The sequence below is a fragment of the Pelodiscus sinensis genome, chromosome 3 (assembly GCF_052426305.1).
Source record: "Pelodiscus sinensis isolate ZL-2025 chromosome 3, ASM5242630v1, whole genome shotgun sequence".
NCBI lineage: Eukaryota > Metazoa > Chordata > Testudines > Trionychidae > Pelodiscus > Pelodiscus sinensis.
Genome location: NC_143054.1, coordinates 144,462,501 through 144,475,692, shown reverse-complemented (window position 1 = coordinate 144,475,692; position 13,192 = coordinate 144,462,501). Strand labels below are relative to the sequence as shown.

General features: G+C 47.2%; 1 protein-coding gene across 1 annotated transcript in view; it reads right to left on the bottom strand.

The window, feature by feature from the left end:
• DNAH8 (dynein axonemal heavy chain 8) overlaps positions 1 to 9,959 on the bottom strand; it is a 611,430-nt gene extending 601,471 nt beyond the window's left edge. Inside the window, exon 1 of the mRNA XM_025186355.3 lies at positions 9,139 to 9,959. The gene's annotated coding sequence lies outside the window, so the exon portion shown is untranslated. The remainder of the gene's footprint in view (positions 1 to 9,138) is intronic.
• Between the last annotated feature and the right edge of the window lie 3,233 nt (positions 9,960 to 13,192).

The window sequence follows — 13,192 nt, the reverse complement described above, 5'->3', positions numbered from 1 at the left end:
CTTCTTCCCTCAGGGTGGCTTGTGGGGGAAGTAACTGGCTGCTCCGATACCTTTGGGTGAGGTGTTCTTTTCTGGGCACTGCCCTCCGGCAGTGACCACTCGGATCTTGGTCTGCACCCCCTTCCGGGGGAGAGGAGGGAGTCATTGTTCTTCCTCCGCTCCTCCTCCAGGGTCCTCCCTACTCCCTAGGACCCCCAGTTCTTCTCCCACTCCGCCTGCCCAGTTGCCTCCTGCAACCCTGCCTTGCGGACTTATGGCCTGGGGCTTCCCTGGCTCAAACTCCCCCAGCCTACCACAGCTGCCTCCATGAGAGCCCCGCCCTCCACGACTGCCTCCTTGCAGCCCCTAGGACCTCAGGCCGAGTAGCCTGGGTTTGCTAAGCTGAAAGCTCTCTCACTGCAGGCAGGCAGGTCTCTCTCCTCCTCCCAGGAACTGTTCTTATAGCCTCCAGCTGGGCCCTTCTTAATTGCCTCAGCTGGGCTTCCCCCTGACTCCAGGTCTCAGCCCCTTAAAGGGCCAGTGCAAGGCAAAACCCTGCCACATTGTGTAGTGGCCATCTTTGTAGTGTAGGGTTGGCATTACATTTGCCTCTTTCCAATCGTTCAGGACCAACCCCAATCACCACGAGTTTCAAAGATAATGGCCAATGGCTCTGCAATCACATTAGCCAACTCCCTCAGCACCTTTGGAGACATCAGATCCAGCCCCATTAATTTTGTGTCTATTTGTAGGGTCTTCTATTAATATAATTTTTCTGTAATGCTTTTACCTTAAGAATAAATGTACTTGCTTACAAAGAGCTGAATGGTAACTTGTGAACGTTGGCAATTACAACTGTTTGTAGCCTTCACAGAGAAACAAAGCACAGACACTGGCCTCATTTGGCAGTCTGGCTTCCTGGGGATACCAGTGTAAGCAGGAAACTATGCAGTCTGGAGAAAAAAACCCTCTCAAAAGGAAGTGAGATACAGGTCTCTATGCAAGAGAGGCAATGGCTGATGACTAAAGAGGGTCCCCTTGAAGGGCCACAAAGGGGAAATACAGGTGCAGTTGTGAAAAAATATTGTGAAGCATTTAGATATAGTAAATAGTGAGGAAATAGTAGCAAAAACTTGTGAAGAATGCTTTTCCACAAAGATTTGAAAATAAGGATCTTGACACAGCAGAGAGATTCTATGGCATGAAACCACCTCCAGAATGAGAATTTTTCTTTCTTGAAAGAGAGCTCCTGAGACAGGGTTCCTTTTAAACTTTTCTGTTACAGAAAAATCAGATGTGAGACATCCCAAGTCCATAACTATAGTATAGCTCTTTGCCCCACATTCAATCTTTGTCTTTATGTTTCTGTCTTTCCTCATTTTTAAGAATGGAAGTACTTCTCATGTGAGCCTGAGACTGGAATTTAAGATGTGTATAAGGCTGTAGTTCTCAACTGGTGGTCCATGTACCACTGGTGGTCCATGGTGACTTTTTTGGTGGTCCAAAGTCATAAGCACCGCCATTAGGCTGTTTTATGCCATGTTCACAAGCATGTGGTGCATCATTCATAGCGTCACCTAGGATGCAACCGTGTTGTGTTGCCAGTAATGTCTGTCTGAGGCTCTGAGCATCAGTGTAGCTGCTGCCGTCATGCTGAGTGGTTGCTGTGTCGTTCATCCTGTGCTACATGTGCTCTTTTACAGGTATGGTGTACTCTGTTTATAATGGCAATGACAGGAAGAAATGTCAAGCGCAAGTATTCGGAGGACTACCTCAAATTCGGCTTCACTTGTCAAGAAAAAGAAGGCATGGATTTGCCACAATGTGTTGTTTGTTTCAAAGTCTTGGGGAATGACTCAATGAAGCCGGCTAAGCTGAAACTCCATCTCGAAAAGTGTCACCCCAACTTGTTGCAAAAGGATGAAGATTATTTTGAGTGTCAGTTATCAGGTCTGAAGAGGCAGCGCCTTGACTCAACAAGTGCATTCTACAATAAGACAAGCAATGCAGTGCGCGCTTCCTACATTGTTGCATACAAACTTGCACAGGCCAAGAAGCCTCATACCATTGTAGAGCAACTTGTGCACCCCTGTGCAAAAGAGGTGGTACAGCTTTTTCTTGGCTAGGAAGCAGCAAGGAAGCTGAATGATATATCTGTCTCCAATGACACAGTATCGAGACAGATAAATGAGATATCACAGAACATCAGTGAACAAGTTGTGGATGAAATAAAGAAGTCTCCATAGTTTGCCATACAATTGGATGAATCGAATGACATCGCATTGTGCTCTCAGCTATTGATGTTCACACAATACATGGTTGAGGGAGACTTCAATGACAAGTTTCTTTTTTGCAATATTCTTAATACCACCACAAAGGCTCAGGATGTGATGGAAATTGTTAACGATTTCTTTGAAGTACATGGTCTGGATTGGGTAAATCTTGTGGGTGTCACCACTGATGGTGCACCTGCCATGATGGGCTCAAGATTGGGCTTCCAAATGCTGGTGAAACAGTGCACTCCAATGGTAACCGGAGTTCATTGCTTCATTCATAGGGAAGTTTTGGCATCAAAAACATTGCCTGATCAACTGAACGCCATTTTCAAAGGGCTGGTGAAAGTGGTGAATCACATCAAATCATTGGCTCTGAACACCAGGCTGTTCAAAAGATTTTGCCTGGACATGGGTTCCGACTCTGATGTGTTGCTGTTCTACAGTTCTGTACGGTGGTTGTCAGCAGGGAACATACTCAACAGAGTTTTTCAATTGAGAGAGGAGTTGGATTTATTTCTCCAGGCTCAAAGGAAAGAGGAATTCCAAAATGTGCTGACACAGTCAAATTTACAACTTGCGTATCTTGTCGATATTTTTGGAATCTTGAACAACTGAATCTTCAGCTGCAAGTGAAAAGTGCAAATCTGTTCTCTCACCAAAGCATCATCAAGGCTTTTCTTGACAAATTGGAACTCTGGATCATAAGAGTCGAAGGCAATAATTTGGTTCAATTTCCATATGTGGATGCCATGCTCAGGAAAAAGGAAGCCATTCGGATGCAAATTCTCAATCATTTACGGAAGCTACGAGACGAATTCCAATGATACTTTCCGGAGGTGGACAGGGCAAGGAATGGATTATCTTTCATCAGGAATCCATTTACAATAGATGTTAATAGTGTTCCAGAGGATCTGCAGGAAGGATTCTTGGATCTGAAAAATGATTTTGCGACTCAAGACTTGTACCAGCAGTCTACCATAGAGAAATTTTGGGCCAGCGTGACCGGGAGTTACCCAAATCTGTCAGCACACACAGTCAGATTTCTTTTGCCATTTGCATTAACTTATATGTGTAAGACTGGATTTTCGTGTTTGTTGCACGTTAAGTCCAAAAAGAGAAATCAGCTTGCAGTGGAAAGCGATATTCGTTGTGCATTATCAAGTACCACTCCAAACATTGAAAAGCTTGTCAGTGAGAAGAGAATCCAAAAATCTGCTAGTAAGAAATAAATTGCAAACCAAAATGTTTGTTGGTTGCTCTTTTTTATCATGTCTCAAAAAGAAGGTGGTCCACGAAAATGATTTGATTGGCCTGGTGGTCCGTGGACTGAAACGAGTTGAGAACCACTGGTATAAGAGAATTGGTTTCTTTCATCACTCCCCTTGGAATCAAAGGATCTGATGCTCTCCCACTGGGGCCCACATCAACTGCTTGATCTCTAAGGGTACGTCTACACTGCATGCTTATTTCAAAATAAGCTATTTTGGAAGAAATTTTCCAGAATAGCTTATTTCAAAATAGTGCATCTACACACAAAAAGAGATCAAAATAGTGCTTTGCTATTTCAAAATAGAGTGTCAACACTGATTGGAAGCTAACCCACATTTAAGGCCCACCCAGAACCAGTTCAGGAAGTACATCAGGTCAGCAGTGACAGCCTCAGGCAAGAGATCAGGAAATCTGAGACAAGTGCTTAAAGGGACCTCCCCCCTCACCGTATAGCCATTTCTCAGGTTCTTCAGCTTGCCTACATCTCTGAGGGAAAGCAAAGCCTTTCCACTGAATACTTTGGTTGCTCTGTTTTTGGACACCACAGCACTCCCTGCTATGGAGCCAGAGCTGCCTCTGGGCACGTGACAGCCTCTATATGTTGTACTGCAGTTTCTGCATGCTGCCCTCCAGGCCCTGCAGGAACATGATCCCAAGCTGTTTGAGGAGACCCTCACAATGTGTCTGGGAGTGCAGCTTCTTCAGTCACATCCCACTGTGGAGCGTCACTTCTGGCGGCTGGACACTAGTTCCAACTGGTGGGACCGACTTATGATGGAGCAGAGGGATGACGAGCAGTGGCTCCCAAATTTCTGATTAAGGAAGGAAATGTTTCTGGAGCTGTGTGCCTGGCTCATCCCTGCCCTCACGTGACAGGACACCCCGATGCAACCCATTACCCACTGGAGAAGTGGATCGCCATTGTGATGTGGAAGCTCACCATGCCTGACAGTTACCAATCCATCGGGAACCAGTTTGGAGTGGGGAAGCTGAGAACCTTGGTGAGGGAATGAGAGCTGAAAGGGGACACAGGGTGGAGGAGAGGCTCAGGACTGGGGCTGGGAGTGGCACCTGGCTCAGGTGGTTTCTCCATCTTGTATGCTGGGACCTCAGCAACCTTGGGGGTGGGAGAGTCCCAGGAAATGCAGGAGGGAGACTGGAGCAGGGGCTGTCATGGTGCGGGGGGGGGGGGAAACCAGGAACTGGGGCAGGAGCAGAAGCTGGCTCCCAGTGGGCAAGGAGAGCCTGCATGGTTGTGCCCATGTTGCATCCCTGCTGCAGCAACTCCATCCATGTCTCTCTCCACCACTGTGTGTCCTCCCGGACCTTCTGAACCAGTGTCTCATGCAGGGCCCGAAGTATGGAGATGTGCTCCTGCATCAGGTCTTCATGGGTTCTCCAGTACCTACGACTCCTCACAATGTCAGGCAGCTGCCTTGGGTGGCGTTGCCCACCCCCCTCTCACAGCTGGTCCGGCTGGGGAGAATTAAGAGAGACGGTCAGTCATTCCTGGAGACTCACCTAATGTTCCCTCTCTGGTCTCAGAGGATGCCTGGGACATACTCAGGCCGTGGGGTACCTGCTCCAGTGTCACTGAGGTGACAGTGCTCTATCTTCTCTAAGGGTATGTCTACACTACCCCCCTAGTTCGAACTAGTGGGGTAATGTAGTCATGCGGAGTTGCAAATGAAGCCCGGGATTTGAATTTCCCGGGCTTCATTTGCAAAAGCCGGCCGGCGCCATTTTTAAATGCCGGCTAGTTCAGACCCCGTGCCGCGCGGCTACACGCGGCATGGACTAGCTAGTTCGGATTAGACTTCCTAATACGAACTAGCTGTACACCTCATTCCACGAGGCGTACAGCTAGTTCGGATTAGGAAGCCTAATCCGAACTAGCTAGTCCGTGCCGCGTGTAGCCGCGCAGCACGGGGTCTGAACTAGCCGGCATTTAAAAATGGCGCCGGCCGGCTTTATGCAAATGAAGCCCAGGAAATTCAAATCCCGGGCTTCATTTGCAACTCCGCATGACTACATTACCCCACTAGTTCGAACTAGGGGGGTAGTGTAGACATACCCTTATTGCTGAAGAGAAGTATTTATATCCCTTTCATGGGTATGCTCTCTACACATAGGGATTGGGTGAAAGCAGGGATGCTAGAACTAGCAGTCCTGGTGATGCACTAACACCCTCTGGCTTGAAGTAATAATAGCAATCCAATGCATTGCTTCCATCATATATAGTAGGGATGTTAGTGTACTTGTTAACAAGATTAACCGATAAACTTGATGCGATGGTGTGCAGTCACAGAAAACCCCTTGGGGCTGCTTCCCAGTGTGCAGATAAAGTAATTGACACTCGCTTCCTTGCTCTCTGCAGCTTCTCACCACAATGTCCCAATGAGCCAAATCTCTTGGTCTCCCCTAAGTAAGGAACAGAGCTGAAATCACCACCCCTCCCCCCAAAAAGAGCAATGCAGACACTGAATCACTTCAGTTCTGAGGAGAATGCAATTTCCGGCACAGTATCCAGGAAGTAAAAACAGACAGCAAAATACATTACAAATTTAAAAGAAAAGAAAACACATAGCTAGTTCTAAGACACTAACTTACTGGTCAAGGCTGATTAATAACTTGTGAAACTGTTCTGCTGTGCAGCTTAGAGGGAACACCGGTGGCCACATGTCTTCCTAGAACCAACCACTGCTTAGACTTAAAGGACAAAACCATGCTTTTTACAGGTCACTAAGTTGATTACCCAAGTATTGGAAACACCCTGGATGACTTTAATTTGCACATTTAAAACCATAAACCATTCCATACTCCATATTTCTAACTTTACATACAAGAGTGCTACATAAACCAAAATAAGATAATAAAATAATCCAGCAGATTGAGACATTAAAATTGATAAATTACATGAGGTATTTTGTCCAAAGCATCTTTGAGTTATGCATATTTGTATACATAAAAATGTTAGCAGTTACACATTTACACAAATACATGTTTGTTAATATACCTAATATATAAGATGTACAGTTTTGTACAATGGATTTCAAAACCCCTGAATAGAAATTTTTATTTCAATGTGTCAGTATCGGTACGTCTACACTGCATCCCTAGTTCAGACTAGGGATGCAAATGGAGACGACCGAAGTAGTTAATGAAGCAGGGATTTAAATATCCTGTGCTTCATTAACATGATCTCGCCGGTGCTCTAGTTCAAATCACAGCTGATTCGAACCAGGAAGTGCGCGCCGGAAGTACTCAAAAAATAAGGAGTAACGTTAGTTCGGCCTAAGGGCTTTAGTCCGAACTAACGCGTCCCGGCGCGCACTTCCTGGTTCGAATCAGCTGTGATTCGAACTAGCGCGCCGGCGAGATCATGTTAATGAAGCGCGGGATATTTAAATCCCTACTTCATTAACTACTTTGGTTGTCTCCATTTGCATCCCTAGTCCGAACTAGGGATGCAGTGTAGACGTACCCTATATGCCCCTCCTATGCCGAGTGGTGCAAGAAATAAATGCAATCATTCTCTTTCTTCTGGGTTAGGGTCAGTCTTTTTCTTAGGAACCCCTGGGATTGTCTCTTCCTAAGGAGAAGGTGGTCAGGATTTCTTCTCCATGGCATTGGAGATTCTAACTCCCATCCTGAACTTTGTTTCTTTCTCTTCATGCTATAAAGCCAGGTCTTCACGCCCATGAATTCTCCCCACCCAGAGCAGGCACGGTCTTGCACATCTGGCATATGAATGTGCCAGAGGAGCGAGGAAGAGATATGGCATTGTCTCTTTTTGAACCAATGGGCTGTCAGGCAGTTACATGTGAATCTGTTGCAGCCTGAATATCAGTCATATCAGCCATGATATATGCAAGTGACTCCTTAGAGTATAGGAGAGGCAGCAAGGGGGAACAGGAACTGGTGCTGAGGGGAGCCCCTCCTCCTGCCTCTATCACAGGCAGCAGGGGTATAGGAGACATGGACGGGGCAGTTGCTGCCAAGGAACCCCTGTTCGCAGTGCTCAGGGCTGGCCACGGGCAGGGGTTGCTCAGGCAGCAGTCCCTCTCCACAGCACAGTGGCCAGGAGCTGCTCAGGCAGTTGCCAGCCCTGGCTGCCACGAATAGGGGCTGGTGCTGGAGCAACCTCTGTTCGTGGTGGCCAGCTCTGTCTGCTGCCAAGTGGGGCTGCTTGACTGAGCGTAAGCCAGGACCAAGCAGGCCCAGCTTGCGCCAATCGCTACACCTCTACATGTTATATGTAGTAAGAGCCTCACAGCCCCTCCCTCTCCGGTGCTCCAGGGTTGGGGAAGCTGGGACACATGTGCACGCATCTGCCTCCTCCACTCTCTTCCCCTCCCCGTGGTAGAGACAGGGCCTCAGCAGAGGGTGCAGGGCTTTAGGTGGGGCTGGAGTCCTGCCTCCCCCTAGCCCTGGTTGCTCCGACCACCCATGCCCCAAGCCTTGCATCCATCACCCCACACACACACAGCTGTTGCCCCCGGACCCTGCTGTCTTCCTGATGCCATATCCATTCCCCCAGGTTCTCCACTGCCTGCATCCATCCCACCATCATCCCTGACCCCAGCTGATTTCCCCCTTCAACCTCTCCTCATCCAGGGCTTAATTCATCCTGGGACTTGCTAGAAAAATATTTACAAACATGCATGTATTGCTTTTCACAGCAGGCTTACTAGTTAGCTGTGAGGCTGTAAAAAGTGATACTTGTATGTTAGTTAAGATCACTTACAACTTTTCACTACCTCCCAGGTAGCAAGTAAGTCCTGTCAGTAGTGATACCTACAAATAGCTCTTGTCACAACATTATTGGTATTGTCTGGAAACCCTACATAATAAATTATAAGGAGTTGGATGAATATTTGTGCATATTTATTTTCCCGAAGTTAATGTCACTGCGGTCATTATCACGAGTTGGTTGCTGCATTCTTAAAAGTACCAACAATGTATATTGAGAGAACCCCTGCTCTACGTCCAGAGCCGTCGTGCGCGTCTATCCTCAAGGCTGGGGAAGGTGGTGAAAACATGAATCACTGACATCAGTGGCAAAACCCTGATGACTTCTACGGGGCAAGGACCGCATCCAGTTTCTCCCAATCCTCAACCATAGAGCTAGAGGGAGCGGCCGAGATGGATACGATGGTTTGTCTCCTTCCCGATTCTTGGAAGCTCCCTCCCGCCCAGGGCTTCTCCTTTTGCCCTGCAGCCCGGGTAGGCTCTTTCCCCCACGCGCTGGGACTCGCTTGCGGGGAGCGGAAGCGCTCTTCTCCTTGCCCAGCGGGAAAGACTCGCTGCTTTGCCTCAAAATCAGAAGCGGGCTGATGCCTCAGCCTTTGCCGCCCCGCTCAGACCCGGCTCCGTGCGGGGCTTCTCCTTTCCGCCAGGCCAGCGTCTCTTGCTGCCTCCCGAGGTGGGTTTCACACTCCGGCGGGCCACTAAGGACGGGCGGTTTCGGCCTCGGAGGGGAGGGGTGGCCAGCCTCGCTCTTAACTTTCTCTCCCTTTGATTTCAGGGGCTGTCCCGCCTCTTCGTTTCCTTTCGGAGAAGCCGGTGCAGGACGCCCCCTCCCAACCCCCTCCCGGCCGCACCTTTCACTGACCTGTACTGAGCTGCTCGCCGGACCTCTCGGGGGAACCTCCTCAGCCAGGCGTCGACCGTTTCCCACCCAAGACTAGGGTCCGTTCGCCGAATCCCTCCACCTGCCGCAATACCACAGAGCCGCCGCCGCACTGGAGCGGCGGGACTAGACAGCGCTGCGGAAGGCTACTTGGAATTGGCAGGGGGGAGTCGACCTCGCTGACCGTTAGAGAGACGACCAGTGGCGCGCGACCCAGAATAGCCTGGGGCGGGTCATGCCGGGAGCGGAGAGCGTTGCAGGCTCGTGCGACTGCTCTGCTGTCTCCATCCCACCGCGCTAGGGGATCCACTGCGCCATAAATGTCCGCACCAGGGCTCGGCCCCTGCTCCTTCTCTCAACACTGACTTTCTGCCACTGACCCCTTCAGCTGCAGCAGGGTCCCCATCCCCTTAACTTGCTCCTTAACCGTGGCCCCAGGAGCCTGAGAAGTAGGGATGTAAGGCAGTGTTTCTCAACCTTTTTTTTAAATAAAGTACCCCTTTAAAAATATAAGGACCCCCTGTACCCACAGTTTTCAGACACATGATTTTTCTACCATTGCAACACTTTTTTTTAAACAACTTAATCATAGCCAGGCTGGCGATTAAATTTTTGGGTGTAAAAAGTACAAAAATAATTAAATGCTGTAAAACTTAAAACAAGGTGTTCCTCTTTCTCAGGGTTGGATCCTCTGTTGCAGGTGCCCAGAGCCAAGTTCCTTGTCCAACCAATTATCTGACTTGTTCTACTGTCAGGTTGAATAATCCGACTTTTATTAACCACTAGGAGTGAATACATTTGATGTGCCAAAGTCTGTCCAACAGAGTAAATGGTCTTGTGCAACTGTAACCCACTCGTCTTTTACATCCATTGTGACAGCAGCATTACTGCTTTCCTGTATTGTGATATAGGATGTCCCCTGCTCTCCCCCCATTTAGTATTTGTACTCACAAAGAGAACAGGGTACATAGTGTAGGCCAGCATTTCCCAAACTATGGGTCGTGGCCCGATACTGGTCTGTGGGAAAAAAAATATCAGGCCTCAGCGTGGCTGCCGGGAAGGGAGCGGGGTGGGCTGGGAGGAGGTGTGGTGGAGGGAAACCGGCCGCTGGAAAATGGGGTTGGGGGCAGTAGGGCTGTCCAGCGGAAATCGGGGTAGGCAGCCAGCCGACAAAAGCAGGGCTGGCCAGGGAGGCGGGGTGGCCGGGGGAGATCGGGAGGAGGAGGATGGGAGAACCAGCCACCGGAAGCAGGGAAGGATGCTTCCGTGGGGCTGGCCAGGGGAGATCAGGAGGAGAAGGGGGGGAGAACCAGCCGGCTGGGAGGGGATTGGGGGCAGCGGGGCTGGTCAGGGGTTTCATCGGGGGGAGTGGCGTTGGCCGGGGGAGATCGGTTGAACCAGCCGCCGGAAGCAGGGCTGGACGGGGGAGATCAGGAAGAGATGCGGGAGGAGGGGGGAGTGAAGAAAATCAGCTGGCGGGAAGCGGGACTGACCCAGGCACATGCAGACCCGGACACACAAGTGATTCCAGCCCCGGAGATTCCATTTTGCCCTGCCCCATACCCTCCCTTGAGTAGTTGCAAACAGCCTAGCTGGTAGACATACTCATGCAGGGTGAGCACATCTACCAGCCAGGCAGTTTGCAGCTATGGATTGATACACCTAATAATAATAAAACTTACCTAATTAGAAAATACCGGACATTTTATATGTCTGGTATTTTCTCAATTTGTTTCCCTGACAGAACCCTCAAATACCAGACTGTCCGGTACCAAACCGGACACCTGGCAACCTTACCCCTCCTTGCACTCTCCCTCCTAGCCAGATACCCTACCCCCAATTTGCTCCTGCTCCCGCCTCCTGGAGTGCCCATGTTGTGCCGAGTCTCCCAAGCCCTGGCCCAGGCTGGGCAGAGGATGCAGCTGGGTGAAACACTGAAAATTTAATAATTTTTTATTCTTTTTTTTATATGAGTTTATATTTTTGGGATGCAAAAAACAGTACTGAAAAAAAAGTGTTCCAACTAAAGTACAAAGTTTGGGAAACCCTCATCTAGCCAGCTTTCTATCCATCTTACAGTCCATTTATCCAATCCATATTCCGTTAACTTGATGGCAAGAATATTGTGGGTGACCGTATCAAAAGCTTTGCTAAAGCTGGCACTGGGGGCTTTGGGAGGACCAGAAACAATGTATTTGAATATTCATCATTTGCTTAATGAATATGCAAATATGCAAATGAATGTTACTGGTCCTCCAAAAGCTCGTGAATGGATTTACTGGTCCCTGTGTCAAAAAGTTTGGGAACCCCTGGTGTAGGCTATTTTCCCAGGCAAAATTATGCAAACATGCTTCTTTAGACCCCACTCATAGCTCATGTATGTAAGGGCTTGCAGGGATACTCTTCCCAAGTTCTGGAATGAAACAGAATCAGGGCAGTAAACTTTAATCATATGCTTCCTCTGCCTACAATTTTTTAGTGGGCACCACCAGACCCATATATTCCTACTAGTTTTCGATTATGTAGAGTCCACTATTCCCACCTGCCCACTAAGGGAATGGTCTGGCATAATATTAGTATTTATTATTATTATTATTACTACTATTATTATTATTATTATTATTATTAATAATAATAATAATAATATAATTACAAATAAGAATATTTATGTGCTGCCTCCTATTCGAAGATCAAAAGGTAATGTAAGAATATCAAAGGTAGCAGGCTTAAATAAATTAACTAAAAATAATATAACAATAGCCATACATTTATTCCAAGCATGAATAAATAGCATCACACAAACAACACTAAGGGCTAATCTAATGTCAACATGAAATCAATTTTAAAACATTAGTAAAAAGTACTTTAATGTGGTATACTTATTCATGACACCCGTCAGTTTTTGTGGATTTTCTTCCTATTTTAATCATATTTTTTCTTTCCATTACTTCGATAGGAAACGAAAAAGAAATTAACTATGGCTTCACACCTGCAATCAAATCTGTGTCAGCAGAATCATATAGGGAGATTTCAGTTCACACCCACATTATTCAAATGGGGAAAGTTACTTTGGTTGCACTTTGGTGCACATTGCTATTCACACTCTGAACTGTGTGTGTGGCAGTATAGATGTGCCCAATTTTGAAGTGCTGGCAGCAGCATTAAGGCTGTACCTTATGCAAGTATACTTAGATGGGAGAGACAAAGTTCCTGTTGCTCTTGCCTCATTCTAGCATGTGTGCACAGAAAGACCTTTCTAAAACACCTATATGTTGTGTAATTTTTTAAATTTTAATTAAAACAATTTTTTAAAAATGTAGCTGAAAATCAGGTTTGCTGATACTCACCTGTCAAAACCTGCGATCAGGAGACTGTGTTTCTCCAGCAAATACTGATGATGCTACTAAACATCTAAAGCAAAGTAAAATAATTAAACAACCTCTAAAGCTTGTCAGGGCAGCTACCAAAAGCAAAGTAGAGAAATGTGGTGCATCTAGTACACCATGTGGAATGCGTGGGATACATACAGAAACCGGTTGGACAGCACTTCCATCTACCTAATCACTCTTTAAAAGATCTCCAGGTGGCCTTCTTGTCGCAAACAAATTCTACCAGTCAAATACACAGAGAAGTGTTGGAATTACAGTCTATCTGCAAGTTCAATTCTCATGCTAATTGGCTCAATCAGGATGAGAGATGGCTGGGCCATTACCAACCTAACATGCAATGAAAGTGCAAACAGCTTTTTATGTAGATTTTTGTGTTAGCATCCCCCCTATGTATTGACTTTGATCCTTATCTGCTTTGTTTTAACTATCCAATCTTCAGGTACTTACCAATTGCCTATTTTGCCTTCTGTTTTTCCCTTTGACTTTTTCATACCTCTGCTCCTTGTTTCTCGCCTCCCCCTTTCTTTTTTTTCATCCCCCCCTTTTCCCCTATTTATTTTGGGTCTGCATATCCTAAACTCAAAACTCCTGTCAGCTGAAGAAGTGGACTGTGCCCACGAAAGCTCATGATATCATCTACATGTTTT